This window comes from Gambusia affinis, linkage group LG12 (genome assembly GCF_019740435.1).
Source record: "Gambusia affinis linkage group LG12, SWU_Gaff_1.0, whole genome shotgun sequence".
Taxonomy (NCBI): domain Eukaryota; kingdom Metazoa; phylum Chordata; class Actinopteri; order Cyprinodontiformes; family Poeciliidae; genus Gambusia; species Gambusia affinis.
Window position 1 is genome coordinate 20,384,895 of NC_057879.1, and position 18,845 is coordinate 20,403,739.

General features: G+C 37.7%; 1 protein-coding gene across 19 annotated transcripts in view; it reads right to left on the bottom strand.

The window, feature by feature from the left end:
- Nucleotides 1-18,845, bottom strand: part of LOC122841847 (receptor-type tyrosine-protein phosphatase F-like) — a 239,707-nt gene that overhangs the window by 176,402 nt on the left and 44,460 nt on the right. For 8 of the 19 annotated variants that reach the window (XM_044135476.1, XM_044135475.1, XM_044135473.1 and 5 more), the window contains exon 1: nucleotides 1,944-2,263. The exons of 4 other annotated variants lie outside the window; for them this stretch is intronic. The gene's annotated coding sequence lies outside the window, so the exon portion shown is untranslated. Of the gene's footprint in view, nucleotides 1-1,943; nucleotides 2,285-18,845 lie in introns of those variants that run through there. 7 more of the 19 variants (XM_044135480.1, XM_044135482.1, XM_044135478.1 and 4 more) reach the window with 2 other exon arrangements.

An 18,845-nucleotide genomic window follows, 5' to 3' on the forward strand; every position in this document is an offset into this window, starting at 1 on the left:
AAAGAAAAATTATGCATTTTTAAGAAACACTTTTGTACTCTGTCTTCTTTAAATGCCTAAATAACAAAAAATATATACCATTTGCTATTAGTGAGGCAAGTCCTCTGTGAAGGCCATCTGTGAACAAACAGCATGATGGAGTCCAACAAAAACAGCAGACAAGTCAGAGACAAAACAAATCCCAAGGTTTTAACATCTCCAGTGACTCATGTGAAAATGGAAAAAAATACAGCCCAACTGCAAACCTACCACCTAAACGGAGAACAGCATGGTGTTGAGGGAATCAGGGCATGGGAATGCTTGTCTTCAGACAAGAGACTGAAGGATGAGAAGAAAACTAACATTGCACACCATAACTGTGAAACATGATGGAGTTTTATCATGAAAATAATCCTAAATATACAGCCAGAGGTGCAATGAAAGGATTTATATCAGTTCATTTGCTAAATTGGCCTAGTGAAAGTTCACACCAAATTAAATGGCAAGGTTTATGACTAAAAATTTGTTTTCATCACTTACATTTTTTTGTGTTTGTCTATCACATAAAATGCCAGGAAACTAAAGAGGTTTATGGTTGTAACATAAAAGTCAGGGTGTGTGAATGTGCTGCACATTTAGTCATTTAATCCAAAGTGTTTCCTCAATTTCTATCCAAATCACATATTTGACTGGAACCTGACTACTGAAAAGTGGCCAAGGCCCTGTTGTAAAAGCTGGAATGATGGGTCAGCGGACGGCATGGTGGAGCTGAAGGAAGACAACCTTCAGGTCATGACATGTAGACTCGGATTGGCTCTGTTTGCACAAATGGTCACAGTGGACAGCTTTTAGCCATGTTCGGTTTTGCTACCCAGCAGCTGAACAGACATTTCAACCATCTTGAGTTTCAAACCAGGTTTTTGGGGGGGTTTATGCCACTCTGTGTTAAAACAAACAAGGGGTGAGAAAGGGTTGCTCTGTTGAATCTTTAACTAAAAGAAAACAATAACAGAAAAACAGTCTCACAAGATTGAGGAAAAAGGTTCTTATTGCAGAACAACCTACCTACAGGGAAGAATATGTCTCTTAAAGGCCAAAAAAACAGAAAACATGTCAGAATTGTGTTTTTGGAAAGCTTGAGGCAGCTTTTGTGGGAAAGGGCAAGACACAAAAAGGGTATTTTCTCACAGATATCCAGGGCTTGTGTTGAGCAACAGTATTCCTGTGCAATAATTGGCAAATTACTTGTGAACAAGGATAGGTTTTCAAAAAGTGCCAACAATGATAGAAAATAAACCTGTAAATCACACAAACATTCATTACAGGATATAGTTAGTCGAGACAAAGTCATAATTTATGACTTCCAAAAGTTCTCCTCTACAATTATCTGGGATTTCAAAGCTTTTCAGTGTCTCCACCTCACTGGAATTTGTGTCGCTGAAATGTTACCCCCAAAGATTGCACATGGAGGTAAAGGCAACTGGAAAAACAGGTTGTTTGGCCTCAAGAGTGCAGGGCGTAATGCGATGGAAATGGCAGGGTGTCTCACCTTTAGCAGTGGTAGCTAGGGGACGTTCTATGGCCCTCCTATTCAAAGTCCGCTGAATACATAGGGGAGGGCTCGCACCAGACAGGGCAATTTGCCAGAGAACCAGCCAATAGAGCTAAGCCAAGACGAGGTTAAACTATTGTTTTGGCTTCACAAGCAAGAATGAGCAGGGACAAAAAGTAAAGGAGACAAAAGAGCGGTAAGAAAATACCTGACCACTCAAGTGGAACACATCAACTTATTTTGCTACTTTTATCATAAAAAAGGCAACCTGTGAACAGCATGTTAGGGATTTCTTGAGGATAAAGTTCAATCCACCACAAAGAGGTCAGCATGTTTCACAAAATGCACCTGTGCCTCATTTATCTCCAAGTGCAAAAACTTAATCTCACAATGCTCAAAACTCCCAACTCACCCATGCATGTCCAGTACGTCCACTTATTAAAAAATCCTTTTCATTCCTCCTTATTCTGAGGAACTTATTCCAGCAAGAGAGCAAGGGAAAGTCGAAATCCAAATCCAGCGAAAGAAACTCCAGCAGTATCCACAAAAAGAAAAAGATTATCCCTGAGTGATATCTTTGGAAAAACAAAGAAAGAGAGAGAAAGTAGTCCCCAGCTCCTCCTCAGTTATTCCGTTCACAGCGTTTTCATTAGACCGGAGGAACTCGGATCCTCGGCTTCCCCGGCAATAGGTTTCCAGCTGTGGCTGCAGGGAGAGATCCTTCAGAGTCAAAGCTTGTTCACACACTGAGCTGGGCGTTCAGGGACTGCCCGGGACAAGCCAAACCCACCCATGTGATGTCACCGGTGTCAGATTTCAGACATTAGGGGGGAGGAGGCTGCAAGAGGGGCTTACCTTTTCTAAGGACTGACCAATGGGACGCAAACCTGAGCTTCACCTGAATGTAGAGGAAAAAAAGTCTGCAAGAGCATGCTCTTATGTGTATCTTAGAGACTCCATTATCTATTGTTCGCCTTAGAAAAAGAGTTTAATCATGAACAGAGGTTAATCATAAACTCACTGTTGATTTTAAACAAAACTCTGCAATTTGTAATTCCAATCCATATTGTTTTTCTTTTTTTTTTTATCACACTTGATAAAAAAAAACAGACAGATAATCAAAATAAATATGAAAAACATTTCCAAATGATGATTTCTTTTATTAAGCGAAAAACTATCCAGACTATGCTTGCTCCATTTTAAAAACTAATTACCCCTAAATCAAGTGCAAGTGCGATAATGGACTGAGAGACTTAATTCACTGTGGAGGGGTTCCAAGTCTAAATAGCATTTAAGAGATTATCTCAATCACATTTAAATTCAGACTTTGACTAGACCACTATAAAACCTTTTATGTCCTGCTGCATAATCCAAGTACATCACAAACAGATGGACAAGACATTCTCCTTCAGCACTCTCAGACAGAAAACAGATTTTTTTCATCAAATATACAAGTTGGTATTATGTTTTACACCATATGTAATGCAATATGAAAACATACCTTCCAAAAACAGCTGCAGTTTTAATATTTTTTCCCAAAGTCTTGTGGATCATCAAGATGTTTTATTGGGGGGATAAATAGGAGTTGGGTCTTTCGGTCTTGTTTTTTTAATTTAGTATTCTCCCTTGGAGAATTCAGTCTCTTTCTTATTGTTGAATTAAGAAGATGAACATTGGCTGAAGTGCTTGAATACACCATTGCTTTAGATAATGTACAATGCTAATCTATGACCTCCTGGATGAATCATTGATGGACTTGATGGCTTTGATTTTACTGCTACCATCATTCAGACTTTGGGATAGATATAAAATAGTAGTCACTTTTAAGTAGTTATTGGATTGAATATAATTTTTCTTTAACTTTCAAGGTGGGTTTGCTCTTGCAGGTTAATAAACCATAAATAATTCCCACTGGCCATTTTAAATGAAATTCCAGGACGCATTTCCAATTCGATAAGCTGCTGAAACTTAGAGGACTAACAAAGCATAACCTTGAAATATACAAACATCCCCAGGAGACTCTGATAATATATGTCCACTTACATGTTTGTTGGATAATAAAACGGCTTAGAAAATAATTCGCCCTTCTTTCTTTATCATAAGAGGGGAGGAAAAAATAATGTTACGGGAGGATAAATATGCAAAATCCCCATTCTTAAATCTGCAAGGCTACGAGTACACACATGCATAATTTTCGCAAACACACAGTTCCCCATTCCCTTTGGTCAAACTCCGCTAGCCATGGAGCTAATCATCCACAACAGATGTTCAGAAATGTTCAGTCGGATTTATGACGGAGCTCAAAGGAACAGCCAAGTCAGCCCCTGGTGCTGTTTTTCTCTCCCATCCTACAAGGACAAGGGATTGCACCGAGAGAGGATGTCAGCACAACAATTCTCTCCCCCCGCCAAAACTACCATCCGAGACGAGTGCGCCTTAATAGATCACAGAGACTCGGGACCTCGGGGGGAGTTTTGCTCATTTATCCCCAATAATACTTGGTGCGATGTTACTCATCCAGCGATGCTTCAACTGTGTTTCACCCTCCACGTAATGATGTTTGTTATATAAGTCTGTGACACTGCTGATACTGCAAGCAGGACTGTGATAAATATTTTTAGATGAAGCAATGCATAACATTGTGTTGCCTTGATGATAAAATAACACATCTACATCACCCGGTGCAAAAAAGATGTAGTGAATATATATCGGTTTAAGAATTTCTTTGCTCTTGATCATCGCAATTCATAATGACTACAAAATGGAACTGATTTCAATACATTAGCTCAACAAAAGACATTCAGGAAAAGATATGAATATAAAAATATAACATAAAAATCCTTCAGGTTTGTTGAATATATTTTTTTTAATTTCTCTTGCTTAGGAATAAAATCCGATTCAAGGTTGAATGGAGTTTGAAGCAGAACTGCAATAAAAAACTACCCACAATTGAGCACAATGTCTAAACTTATATCTGACAGATATCTGTATTTCATTTGAAAATAAATTTGAAGAGTTTGATTGTGCAATGCTCAATACGGGTTCATTAATGCTGTGACAGAGTGAGAGAGAGCAAGAATTTCATCAGATAATGAAAAGGTTGAACTGAGCTTTCAACCTGTTTGTTGTGGAACATAAAGATTTTTGAAACATTGATAGCCTTCTAGAAAACTCAAAGTTCAGGTAAGAATTTTCATTTTCTTGCTAGAATGAAAAATAACCTCTTTCCGGCACTTAGAAAGGTGGACAGAGATACGTTGGAATTGAGGATTTTATAATCGATGGAAGAGATGGCTCGAACTTTCTCCTCTCTCTGCTGTTTTGGTCCTGTTCTACATCAATTCAGCCTCCTTTTTAACTCTTCTTGGATTTGGGATTGGAGTTCAGGTATTATTTGAGCTTTTGAGATGCTAATCAGAAGCTCCCAATTGTAAAAACAATTAAAAAAAAAATAAATAAAAAAAACTGAACTCCATTAAGCTGCACAGCATCCAAACCAGTTTATTTTTCATAAGCGTGGGTAATATAATTTATGTGCCTGCCATTACCAAAAAGCCGACTTTGTCTTTCTTATAAACAAGGGGAAAAGTGTAGAAGCCTTCTTTCAGCCTACTGATTTGCAGTGTTCAGCAAAAGGTGGAGATCAGGCAGTGGCATTTACAAAACACTAGTCACTCTAGCAACTTCTCTGGCCTCATTAAAAATTATTTTAAACCCTAGAGACGATATGGAGGAACATTTTATCACTTTGTAAACTTTTGCATAACTTTATGCTGGTAACCAGTCCAGTGTTGCTGCTCTGGACACTGCATGAAAGAAAGATGTTTTCTGTTCTAAATAATGATTCAAATGTGTACCTCATGGAAACTTAGGTTACCTTATTAAAAAGTAATTATATTTCAACTGTAAAAATAAACAATATGTTTCAGCTTCCCATACAGCAACACCAGTACACAAATTTGTGAAATTAGGCATGCACAGTGAACAGAAACTTGTCAAAAACTACTCCATAACTATCTGCAGGAGAAAGAACAGCCAATCTGGGCAGCCTGTAAACATCTCATTTCATTACAAGCTCGCAAGAGTTTGAGGGGAATCTTCTGGAGGATAATGAGTCCACCCACACATCCATAAGGAGAGGGAAAAAGTAGCGTATTTGTGGGTGTAAAATGTTTGTGCCAACTCAAATGTCACATGAATCTGAAATGAAAATCGCCGGAACGAACTGAACCTCGGAGTGGGAGGTAAATTTTATTAAATGCACGACGTAAGCCATTTCATTTTGAGTGTAATCCCATTTGGGTGCAATGTAAAAGCACACAGATGGCTCTTGAGTTGTAACCCTCAATGAAAGTTTTAAACTGCTGCCCAAAGGGACGTTTGGTAGTTCAAGCAGTTTAAAGGCTTCTATCAAGCCCCACCCCCTCTCTCTCAAGAGCTTGAATAGAGTTGGAAACCCCCCCGCTTTACCAAGACAGACAATTTATAACACTACAACAACCATCCATCCCCCCACTTGTTTCATCAGACTTAAGGGAAGTTGACAACCTTTTAAAACTGAAGCAGCCAGCCTCTCTTTACTACCAAACCCCACTTAACAATTGAAGAGTACTCTAGTATGTATTTTTTTCTGGTAAGGTTGTGCAAAGCTTATTGTGTGGCTCAAGGATTGAAGCATTCATGAATCAAACTACCAAAAACTCAGGCGACTGCAGAATGGGATGAATCACACTGGCCCTGGGATTTATCAATTTACCTGTCTACAACAAGTCTACAGAAACACTTAACAAGGTTAAGCTCGAAGGTAGGGAAACAAGTTTCTCGCTGCCAGTTCAGCAGAGATTCACAGAGTGATCTGAATGAATGACACTCGTACCGCAGAAATAAACTCGGCTTCATTGTTGGAACTGATCATCATCTGTAAGTCAAGCAATGTCGCGCTAAGCCATCCGCTCCCCTTCAGCTTTTTCACATTTGGTTATATTAAAACCACAAACTTTTGTATATTCTTTTAATTGCATGTAATAAACTAATATAAAGCACTAAATAATAGTGAATTGGAAGAAAATGAATATTTTCAATCGTTTTTAGAGATTTTATGGTGCTTCCGTACAATGTTAAGCAAATGACAGTCAGATTTATGTCCCACTCAAAATAGACAATTATGTATTCTGTCACATAACTACTTAGGGGTTATGATGTGATAAAAGACTGGATGGCTATGAACTTTGTAAATTTTAATAAGATAGTGATGATGGGTTTAAGTGGTACTATTGAGCCCCTTCCTGTACATCTGGGCTTCACAGTTCCCCTATTTTAGTCTCACTTCCCCAACTGCCAACACATTTTGGGCTAAGTTTTAAAATTCTTTTATTTACTTCTAAATTTCTAAAAGGTTCCAAGTTACTTCTCTGAGTTGCTGCAGCCTTTTACACTTTGTTTTATTGAGTTCTAACTATTGTAAATACATATCTGCTTTTTATCTTTTAATGCATTCTTTTATTGTATTCTTTTTTTGTGCTCAATTTTCCATACAGTGCTTTGGTCCACTGTGGCTGAAGTGCTTTGTAAAAAAGTTGGATTGGACTGAATACACTTAAGTTTGTTCAAACAGCATGAATTCCTCTGCAAGTCGCTGTAGCTATAAATCTGCTGCATTATCTAAAGTAATGCAATTCTGTTAATCCTTTAAAAGGAATGCAAACAGTTGTGCATAACTTCCTCATTCACCAGGGGACGTTGTCAAACACAATACTGGCTGCATGCCAGTGAAAAAATGCTGACCCGTGTCATAAACATTGAGCTGTGAAAGTCAGTGTGCTGCTGCTGATGGGCTCTTTAGACTAGCACTATGTCATCATGTCCAGAAGCACAGCTGGGCAACACCTGTTAGTTTAACATTCCCAGGCAATTTGCAATGTACTCAGGGCTGGCTACTGCCACTGGTTTTGTTGGCTAATTTGCTTCCAGGCTGAAACTGGGGGGGATTTATATAGAATCCACAGACCACACTGTTGCTTACAAATGTGAGTTGGGCATATTTGCAGTTTGTTAGTGTAACATTTAACCTCACTTTGAGATGCAGAATGAGATGGGTTAGTGGGCTAGTTCAGGCAAAGCAGCAAGCATGAGTAAATATCTAATTATGTCTAATCATATGTAATTTTCTTGATGCAAGGCACCAAATTAGAATTCATTAATTCACATTAAAACATGCAGAATCTGCACAGAGGAGCGAGTTAAATATAAAATGGTCTCCAAGAATGCAAAACTGTATTCTTTCACAATGAGAAAAAAAGCTTTTGAACATTGTACTTTTGCTCTACGTTTGTCAAGGACACGATTATGGCTGTGATTTTTTTTTCTCTTCCCAGGACTGTCTGCAGATAACACTAGCTCCTGCATTGAGGGGGAAGGTGATGGTACAAAGCGACAGGAGGCATAAAAAAATACAAAGGACATGGGGGAAAAAAAGAGCACATAAAAACACAGATAAGATAGTGATTTAATGGTTCTGACCTTCACTGGGAGCAGGCATGAGTACTGGCCAGTAAAGATGCTGTATGTAGCAACGTATGTGGAGGTAGCAAATATAAAGGCCAAATGCCATATTTCAGAGCCAAAATCCTTGAAAGTAAAAATAATTTCAAAAAGCAATTTCTGAAGCATACAGAGGTAAATCTTTAAAACTAGATATTCACTACCAAATATGGATGATGAGCTACAATCTGTACTGGTACTATCTCAAAGTCTGTCTCAAAGTCTCCTCCTCATGAGATAATTCACAAATTTATTAACTCAATTTGGATCCGGATACTTAACACTATAAGCTTCTTCTGTGAGGTTCAAACTGAATTAGGATGATTGTAAGTTTTGTATCTGTTCCCATTGTATTGGTCAGACTCCAGAAGTTACATTATATTCCTGACTAACAAAACATGTTAAGATTATTTACCACAAAATGACCTTTTTCATTTCAATGAAGTGATACTGAGTTTGTTAATGTAAAAAATTTTGAGAATTTGAGAAACTTGTGAACATTTGGTTTCTTATGTTGTGCAACTGGAATCAGTTTGAAGGACATATGGTGTATAAGACATAAGATGTATGAGGTGGTAGCCATTATGCTATGTGCTCCAAATGTAGTTATGTTTTTAGCAAATTTTGTCTGGATTATTGGGCTGTTCTTTGCTGACATTTCTAGAAATTTTGATTTGGGTAATTAAAATTTATATAAATTATTCAGAATTAGTTTATTAATTATCATTTGAAGCCCCAGTACCTTGCTTTCTATACGTTTCTGCAATGTCTATATGGACTTTTGGTTACAGGCAGCATGAGAAGAGAAAAAAAAAAGACAACAACAACATAGGTTGAAGGGATAGAGGAAGGGACCTCTATTCCTGGTTCTCATTGAAAATCAAAAACAATGAGCGCTCTCCATTACACTCTGTTGCTGTCAACTGGCAGGGCACACTCTCGAAGGGAACAGCCAAGCATGCCGCCGAATGCATGAGACAAATCATTTTTATCTGGGACCCCGGCGGGTATTGACAAACCGAGGATGCATTTAGATAGCTCAATTAAAATGGGGAAATGAAGCAACATCGAAGCACTTTACAATATCTTGCCCCCTTTCTGCCCTCAGGGGGGTTGGGAACACCCTACGAGTTTTTTTTCCTTTGCGCACTAAACTAAGTGATACTATATTGTGGTGGGTTTTGGGGTGACGGAAGAAGCAAAGAAGCAGCTGGCTCAGAGAACTTGCTTTGAGGTGAAATACGGAACATGGAAGGCGGTAATGTTTTTGGGAGGAAATAATGAGCCCAAGTGACATATGTCTTCAAATGGAATGGCAACATTTTTGCACAATGCTCTTTGGGAGTAAAACTGACTGCTTTAGTAACAAGATGCTCAAAGCTATATTACAAGGTCAGGACCTGCAAGCGAGAAAAGGAGCTCAATACATCTCTCCAAGTTCAAGGGGAAGCTGGCAATCGATATGGAAATACCCTCCACGTATTCAGATATACTTTAGTTGGTGACCTTTAATGTCATCTACTTCCTCATACTCCTCTCCCCACTTGTGTATGACTCCCACCGGTTTAATTTTCAGTCCACTATTTGTCTTCTTGATCAATGATCATCCCGCTGAGATTACAGTCAAGAGCATTTTTCAAAAAGATATCTCTGTGCTGGCAGACACACGAAAATCCCATTCATCAGACTCCTTCAAGTATGTTAAAAGGTTACAAGACTAGGATATCTCATGATGTCTCACCTTCTGTGTAGGAGGAATGAGAGTTCTAGCCAAAGCAGCCCATTTCATTCTCAGAAGCAGGAGAAAAAGGCAGAGCAACACTGTGGTATGCTCCGAGCAGCTGTTCAGTAGTGTTACATTTCACAGGCTGCAGCCAACAGAAACGCAAAGATTCAATGCCTTTCTACAATGCTTCCTGTTTCTATGGCTATTGTCAGAGAAAAAAGTCCATCTCCAGACCCCAAAGGTCTGTTTCTAGAGAATATTTCATCTACATATAAGTACTACATATATAATTTCATCTATTAAATGCCTAAAGCATTTGCTGGAACAAGGGTTTATTATGCAAAGTAAATAATTTACATTTCACATTACTAGAATGTAGAAATGTTTATACCAAAAGGAGGGGTAAAAGTACACTTAAGTCACTGGGTGTTTCCAAATTCAGTGTCTGGTTGAGTTCTTGGTTTACCAAGAAGACCGGAAGATAAGCAGCTATGAAACTGGACACTCTGGTACAGATTTATTCCCACCATTACTGCTGCATACGTTCTGTTGCCTAGCAACCGTAAAGCCAACAAATCAAGCTGGTTTAAAAAAAGGTCAAAGTCCTCCTGGGTTTTTTATTACTTTTATGCCCTTTTTATTCAATTGCACGAGTGAATGAATCAAATTAATATATTTCTAATATCTATTTAAAAAACATATTTACTGGTCTGACAACACAACCACTTTAAGCTTTTAGTTTTCATACAGCCACATTTGAATACTTGTATTTAAAACCATATTCATCTCCATAAAAAAACATTAATTTGTTGGTAGAGCAGTTGTTAGTTGTCTTTATACCTCGTCTTTCACTCTCTATTGCGGTTTCTAATTTCAACAACCAAATTCTCCCAGATAACTGACTTAACCAAACAATGAGCCTTTTTAGAATTATTACACTAGAGTGTTGTAAGCCTGCCTAAAAACAAGTCTATTAACCGACTTTTTCAGCAAAACATCGCAACCGATCATAGTAGCATGCTCTTGCGCAGAAGTGGGAACTCCTGGTCCTCGAGGGCTGGTGTCCTGCAACTTATAGATGTATCTCTACTTCAACACACCTGAGTCAAATAATGAGGTCATTAGCAGGACTCTGGAGAGCCTGCCTGCAATTGGGAGGTGATTCAGCTATTGGATTCAGGTGTGTTGGACCAGGGAGACATCTAAGAGTTGCAGGACACCGGCCCTCGAGGACCAGGAGTGCCCACCCCTGTTCTTGCGTCATCACACTAAGTCAGATTCTGATAACTAGATTGCACTTAGCAATACAGACCTCACTGACAAGAAATAATGCTGCCTTTCAATATAAAGATATCTTGCATCATAACACCTATAAATGTCATATAAAACACTGATCAGTATCCAATTCTTCAGTATCACCAGAAATTAAAACTCTGAACAACGGATTTAGAACTAGTTGTGTTTTCACCATGCTATGAGACATTTTTACTTCCCATCCTTGCATTAATTTGGTGTGGAGTGCTTTAGATAATTAATCTGATTAATTTATTTATTTTTGATGCGACTACAAAAAGCAACATGTCTTTTGTATTCTTTGTCTGTATGCACAAGTGAGTGAGATTAGTTCCTGACATTTTAATCTACATACATGTTCTGAGACTTCAAGTGTTGGGTTTAAAGGGCAATTACATAAAGCTCATATTCCTTTCAAAATAAAATACTGAAATGCAATGATAATCAAAACAAGCCTTGAAAATACATGGTGTATGAAAAGTGTACCTTCAGTCCCCCTGATGGAGCAGTCATTCTCACATGTATGAGAATGATGATGACAAATCTAAAAAGCTTTCTGTGAGTTTTCTCATAAAAGCCCCACAGAGCAGTCTCTCATAACCAGGGGAGGCTACATTTTGTCTCTGACAGGACAAGCTTCCAGATGCTTTTTCTCAATGCATTTCTGTTCCAGATGAAAGAAAGAAAAAGGTGTTACAGCAGCACTCAGGAAAATAAGTAGCTTCACTGGATAAAGGGAAAAGTGTCAATTACTTTTCTTGTGCACTCAAAAGTTTTGTGGGTGTATGTGTCAATATGCACCAATGATTCTGCATGGTTCATCATTTTATAGGATTTCAAACAGCAGATTTGAAATAAAACATTTTAGTAATAATTTTCTTTTGGTCCAATACACTTATTGAATAGAAAGGAAAATTTTACTTATTAAAAGGAAAAATAGCTTTCCAAGCCAATGTGGCGCAATGGAAAATATAACAATCCCCTAGATCTAATAACTTGTTCAGTCCTGGGCAGCAACAACTGCTGTTTGGGATAAATGACAATAGGTTTTACGTTCCCGTGGAGTAATGTTGGCCAACTCTTAATTGTAGAATTGTTTTAATTCAATCACATCCATTTTTGAACATGAGCAGTATGTTTAAGGTTATGTCACTCAATCTAAATCAGATAAAGCTAGATCACTCCAAAACCTTTGTTTTGAGTTTTTTGAGCAACTTAGAGGAAGATTTACTGGTGCACGTTAGATCTTTAGCCCAGGGCCAGTTGAGCTTAAAAGTCACAGAACAATGGCCAGACATTCTCTTTCAGTTTCTTTTACTAGAGAGTAGAGTTCACAATTAATCAATCAGGAGCTGAAGTTGAAGCAACTCCAGCTGCTTCAACTCCAGCTCCATAAAGTAAAGGTTACTTTATCTCTTCATCTGAAATGTTGAGCTAGTATTCCACCAGATGTGATTGGAATCACAGTTTCCAAAAAGTTCATATTCGTTTTATACAATATTTTTTACAAATTCTTGGAGATTAGATCATTAAACAGATCTTTGTGTTCTTTGTTTTAGCCTTGAAATTCTCCCATGGACGCAGTTTGGCTGTTTTTGTTGGAACATGAATCCTGACATTAGGTGAAGCAAGATAAACCTGCAGTGTTCTGGATCAGTCAATGAGCTCTTGGAGTTATTTTGATAGGTGCACTCTTCCACATTTACCCATTTTTTAATGTCTCACTATGGTTAATTTTATTCAAAGCCTTAAACATGTCTTTTAATCCTTTACAAAATGTAATGCAGTGCACCCTTTGTATATATGGGGGTTATACATTACAACCACCCATACCTACCTACCTACCTATCTATCTTCAGTGCCGATGAAAATAAAATGCACTCCTGGATTGGCTGCTCTGCAAACATTAACCAATACTCAGTGGACTATATATGAGTATAGAAACTGAATGAGTGTGCAATTATATTTTTATATACGGACAGGTTGGTGCAGCTGAAAACTGCTTTTTGTATTTACTAAGGTATGATTTTATGGTTTCTTTGTCATCTAGTTGGTATTTAAAATGTGGAAACAGACTTTTTAAAACTGATAAAAGGGGCAAATACTTTTTCATGGTACTAAAACTTTGCACGAGTATAAAGAGACAAGAAGGTTTTCCTATTTGTTGTTAATTTTTACATTACAGCTTTCCTCACGATGTCTCAAGTTTTATGTAAAGTACAACCTAGAGAGTGAGAGATTTAGGTCTTGGCTAAGTCAATATTAGATGGTCTCTTCTAACTCTACTGAAAGCCAGAAAGATGCACATCAAAAATTCCCTAAAACTGATACATAACATGCATGAGAACACTCCTTTCCATCAGCACCACACACACATACACACACCCTTTCAACAGATGAAAAGGCTGTCAAATGAAAGCGTAATCCATCACTTGTGCCATTTTGCATTTGCAGGGTCTCCTCTCTTTTAACAATGGCTTGACTGACAAGGAAAGATAAGGGCCCACTGTTGACCAAAACAATGGCAACATCATCACTCTATAGCTTCCAGACACAAAATATATGTTGGTCTTTTGTGTTAAAATTAGTCTCTGGCATCTATAACTTCATCTGGAGGTGGTAAGGGATGGGAAAAGCACCTTTCTCACACCAATAGTGTCAAACTTGGCATTCTAAATTAATTATACTTGACTTCCAAAACCTAGATTTCACAAAAACCTATAGCACAGTTTTCAAGAAATCTCTGTGCTTTGCTCTTCATTATCCATTCAAATCAGGAAGAAACAAATGGACTTCCACTGGCTAAAACGCCATCCCAAAATAATTAAGGCAATGAAATATTCAACATAAAACTCCTAGCGCCAGCACTTCATAAATTTGCAGAGAACAAATGAGTGAATTAATCTGAGTGCTAATGGAGAAGAAAGGTACTTTCTATGTTCCAATTTAACTTCATTCCTAAGAGCCATACCTTCCAATGCTCATCTGTGAGATTTCTGGTGTTTGGCACACAAGCTGGACAGAGTTTACAGCATTGGTCTGTTTCGTCATAAAATACGACTTGATGTCCTAAAGGAGGCAGTTTGTACTGACAAAGATCTTAGTTTAAGTGCTCCAGGGAGAGGGTGCAATTTTATAAACGTCAAAAAATCTTTGCTTTTACCTCAGGAAGGGTTTTTTTTGCCAAGCAATCAAGTATCAAAGTGCAAGGGAAAAGTCAAGGAGAAAGTCAAACAATAAAAAAAAAGATTTTAGTTGTACATAGTCTTAAAAACAAAAATTATTAGCGGTAATGATGCAAAAACTAACTTTTAGTAATTTTTGAAGATTTCAAAAAGTATGTGAGCGGTTAGAAAGATAAAATAACAACCAAAAATTGTTGCCTTTGTGACGTCAAAGCTTTGTAGGACCTCTGAGACGCTCGCAGTTGAATCAACAGACAAATATTCATGTGGGAAAAGGGATTAGACAGCATCGCAAAACAGAGATAAAAAGGACAGCAACACTTTTCTTTTATTCTACATCCAAAGCAAAAGATGCAAAACCATTTATATATACTTTTGAAGCGTTTGTTTCCCTTTAACTTTAGCTAAACATGGATTGATTAATCTCGCAAATAACAGAAAGTTCACAACAGCTACCTAAAATGCTTTTTACGTATAGCTCAAAAACAAAAGGAAAAAACTGTGTCATAAGTCCTAATTGGCTTCCACTTACAGTGCCTTGATAAAGAATTCATGCTCCTGGAACGTTTTCACATAATGTTGCAGCTCTTGTGGTGTAGATGAATCTCTCACCCAGTCGCACGTCTTTTAAAGCCTCCAACAGGATTTTAGCTCCAACTCCAATCAGTTTTACGGAGGAATTCATTCTGTCAACAGATGTTCCCACTTGAGCTGTAGATTTCTGCTGCTCCTCCACAGCTTACTTGGGCATCTTTACAGCCTTGCCAGCCTAGTTTAGGCATGCAACCATGGTAAGACTGCTGCTGTGTCGCTTAAAAAGTTAGATAATCAAAAAATAGGATGCCATTTTTTAAGGTAAACTTTTGCCCTTCCTGTCTGACCTGTCTGCTGTGTTCGTTGGTCTTCATAAATGGTATTTGATCCCTAAACATTTGAGGCCTTCAGAGAACAGATGAATTCATAAAAATTAAATTACCTACAAGTAGAGTCTAATTAGAAGACTGTTGAATGTGGTTTGCTGCAACAGACCTTATTTAGGCGATCTTAGTAAAATTGAGCTGAATTTAAATTCAAAGAATAGCTTTCAGGTTTATATTTGTTTAAAAAATGTTTTGCTTCCACTTAATTCTTTATTGGTAGTAGGTGCTTTTCTGTCACATTGAATTGATCGTTTATGGCTCCAACACAAACCTGAAAGGAATTAGTCATAAATGGTGTAACCCTAACACCATAATAGCATTTTAGAGGTTTCCCGGAGGTCAAGATCACATACTTTTACAATTTTATTTGACAGCTCTTTGTTCATTAAGAGGTTTCCCATTATGGTGTTCATAATAGGTCTGGCAAATGGAGCCGCATTCCTAGAGGTACTGAGTTCCTTTAAGGCTCCCAACTGTCTGACACATCAGCGTGGTATAAAGTGCGCCACCATGTTGGTCACACTGAAGGACCCTCTTCCTCCTGTCTGAAATCAAATATTTCAGCAAGAAGGTCAAATCCATGCAGAAGGTCATGGGCTGTGCCTTGCTCCACAGTAAACACAGCGTGCCATCACGGCCTCAGATCAGAAAGGTGCAGTGTGGTTTAAGGTTTGCCTGCTTTAAGGGTTATAGAAGAGACTTTTCCATGTTCTGATCTCTTAACTGATCCCATTTTCCTTTTCCCTGCCATCTCCTGATGCACTGTGCCCGAATCAAACTTCAAGAGTTGTTTCCCAGGAGAAAGATCTTCAGATTCTTTGGATCGCCATCCGAAGTTTCACTACATCTCTGACAACAGTGATCCACAAACAGCTTCCCTTTGCCACCGTGATAAAGACCCGGGTTTCACTTGTCTTGTCGATATGACCTTTGTTGCTGAGCTTAAAACACCTGACTGTGCTGATGCTTCCTCATTTCACTTTTAAATTTCATCTCTGCGTACGGATCTATAGCAAGATTTGCATTTTTAACACGTTCTTTACATATAAATCACATCCAACATATGAAATGTAGTCAGTTTTTTCCAGCTGTTAAAAAGATCAGATAGGATGAAAAGTTCTACATGAGCAGTTTGATTTCCAGCAATAATGTTTGTAAAAATCTGCATATTTCTAAAGATTTATTTAATCCTAGAAAACTAGCATTTCAAGAATTAGTAAGTCATATAGGACGTAACACAGTAGTAATAGAAATATCAAAACAGAATTAACATTTCTATTTGGGTTTTTTTGTGATAAACTGGCAATTAATTTTTTTCTAACAGTAGTGATAGATGATAATGGCACCCCTGTGGAAAAAGTCTTGAATTAAATTGATCTTTTTTAATATTGTAATCTTAGAGAGAAAATTTTTGGAAAAAAAAAATCATTTTTAATTAGCATATACTTATGCAGTTGGGAAAAATACCTGTTAAACACTTAATTCAAAATAAAAGTCACTGGTGAAAACTCACAAAAATTCCCCCTTCCCCCCCTTTTTTTATTCATACCCAACTTTTGTAAGGTAATCAAAGCATGCAGGAACATTAAATTAATTTTATTTCTCTGGGGTGTAAATTAGACATGACTGAATGAGAACCAAAGTTTATCCATCTACCACAAAATAGAGAGCAGGATGATGAAAGCTTTAATTAAAATTAGCATCTTAAACTCACTGTTAGAGAACTGAAGTAAAGTGACCAGGTCTCCATAGTAACCATAAGTTGTATTTTATCCTATCATCCTATAAACATGTGGAGTTTAATACTATCGTGACATAGCCGCAAGCCACGGTCAGAACCAACAATGCTTGATCGCCTTGGTGTAAATAAAAGGATAAATAAGTGGAGAAATCCTTCATGTTCACTGTTAAATACAGCAGAGTATCTGTCATGTTGTGGGTCTGTGTTACTACCAGAGTTCCCAGAAAAGAGCATAATATGACAATCTCTTAAAAAAATGCCTTCAATATCCAGAGCCTTAAAGCTGCAGTATAAACAATTATGTTCTTATTTTTACATACTTCTTTAAACGGTCACTATGCCTCAACAGTAAACCATGACACAGATAACTGAGCTCCTCTACCTCCTCCCTGTGATCGTATTGCCATCTGAAAAAAATTGACTGTTCGATCAGAAACAACCAATCAGAGCCAGGAGGAGTGTCTTGGTGCAGTCAATCATGCTTGCATTCGCACTGCTCTTCACCCTCCTCTCTTGCTCCCTTCTACGTTATGACCGGTTCACCCCAACAGAGTTCATCATGAATACTTAGGCTGGTTAGTCCTGAGCATTCTCCACCATCAGCCCATTGAGCAGCGCGCACACAAGTGTGATTGATAGGACTCATACACATGCTGCGTTTTTTAAAATACACAGATGCCGGTTCATTCAAAGGTCTCTGTCATATATAGTAACTACTGAATATTGTGTCCAAACACTCCGTGATGTCGCACATGTTGATATTGTGGTGATGACTGCGATTTGATTTTTGTACTTCTAATAAAAAGTAACATCAATGTTTATTAAAGAAAGGGTATGAAAGAAATGCGTCTTATTCAGGTCGTCAGTAAATTTGCAGAGTTTGAGTTCTCCTTGACATAAAAGAGGAATAATGTTCTCAGATACACAAATTTGAACAGCCGTAATATATAAATATAAATATAGCATTTTATATTTATATTTTATTTCATTTTATCTACAACTAGTTGTTACTGTGTCTTGTCTCTGTGCTGCAACTGCGAAGTAATTTCCATGCTGGGATGAATAAAGTACTTCTATTCTATTCTATTCTATTCTAAAAAATAAAAAAAACTCACAGACTGCATTCATGTCGGATTTATTGTTACACTACACAGGTCTACACAGGTGTTTCTGCATGTTTCATCTACCTTGTGCATTCGAATGGCAATAAAATCCTCTTAGGGGACAAATAAGCATTCAGAAAAATCCTCATACAAATTTTCCTGAGGAACAAATTTGTCACCAGATGGCCAGGACTAGTGGGCGGACAAGCTACCGTGCACCTAAATATGTTCACTGCTGAATTAAGCCATCCCCTGTCCCTTAGGTGACTATGAAATTAGTCTACATGTCAAAAAGCCTAAACTAAATTGCCAATTTAAATCAAGTGGCTACACACTAACCAACAAGCCAGGGAACAAAGTTAGCCCCTGAGGCAAAATATGACTAAAATATCCAGCAGCAACTTACTTTGCTATGTCACATCTTAACAATTAGATCCGACAGGGGCTCAACATCTTCCACAAGCCAGACAGCGGAGATTTATTAACAAATTTGGAAAGTTTTTTGATTGTACACTTGCTCAGCAATGCTTTTACCCCATGATTTTTCATTTCTTATCTAATGGAGCTAATTAACTGTACAAATCGCAAGAGTTATTGTGAGGATTTTAGTCTTCTTTTTTTTTTAGATCGAATAACAATAGCATCCATTAGCAAACACAGCAGTAAAATCCAATCAATACACATGATTGGCTCAGTGAGGGCCAGGATTTAAAGAGAAACAAAGAACACGTCTTAAGGGAAAATCCTTTGAACTCTTTGAGATGTGAAGCAAACATTTCCTGTTAACTCCACTTCAAACCCTTTAT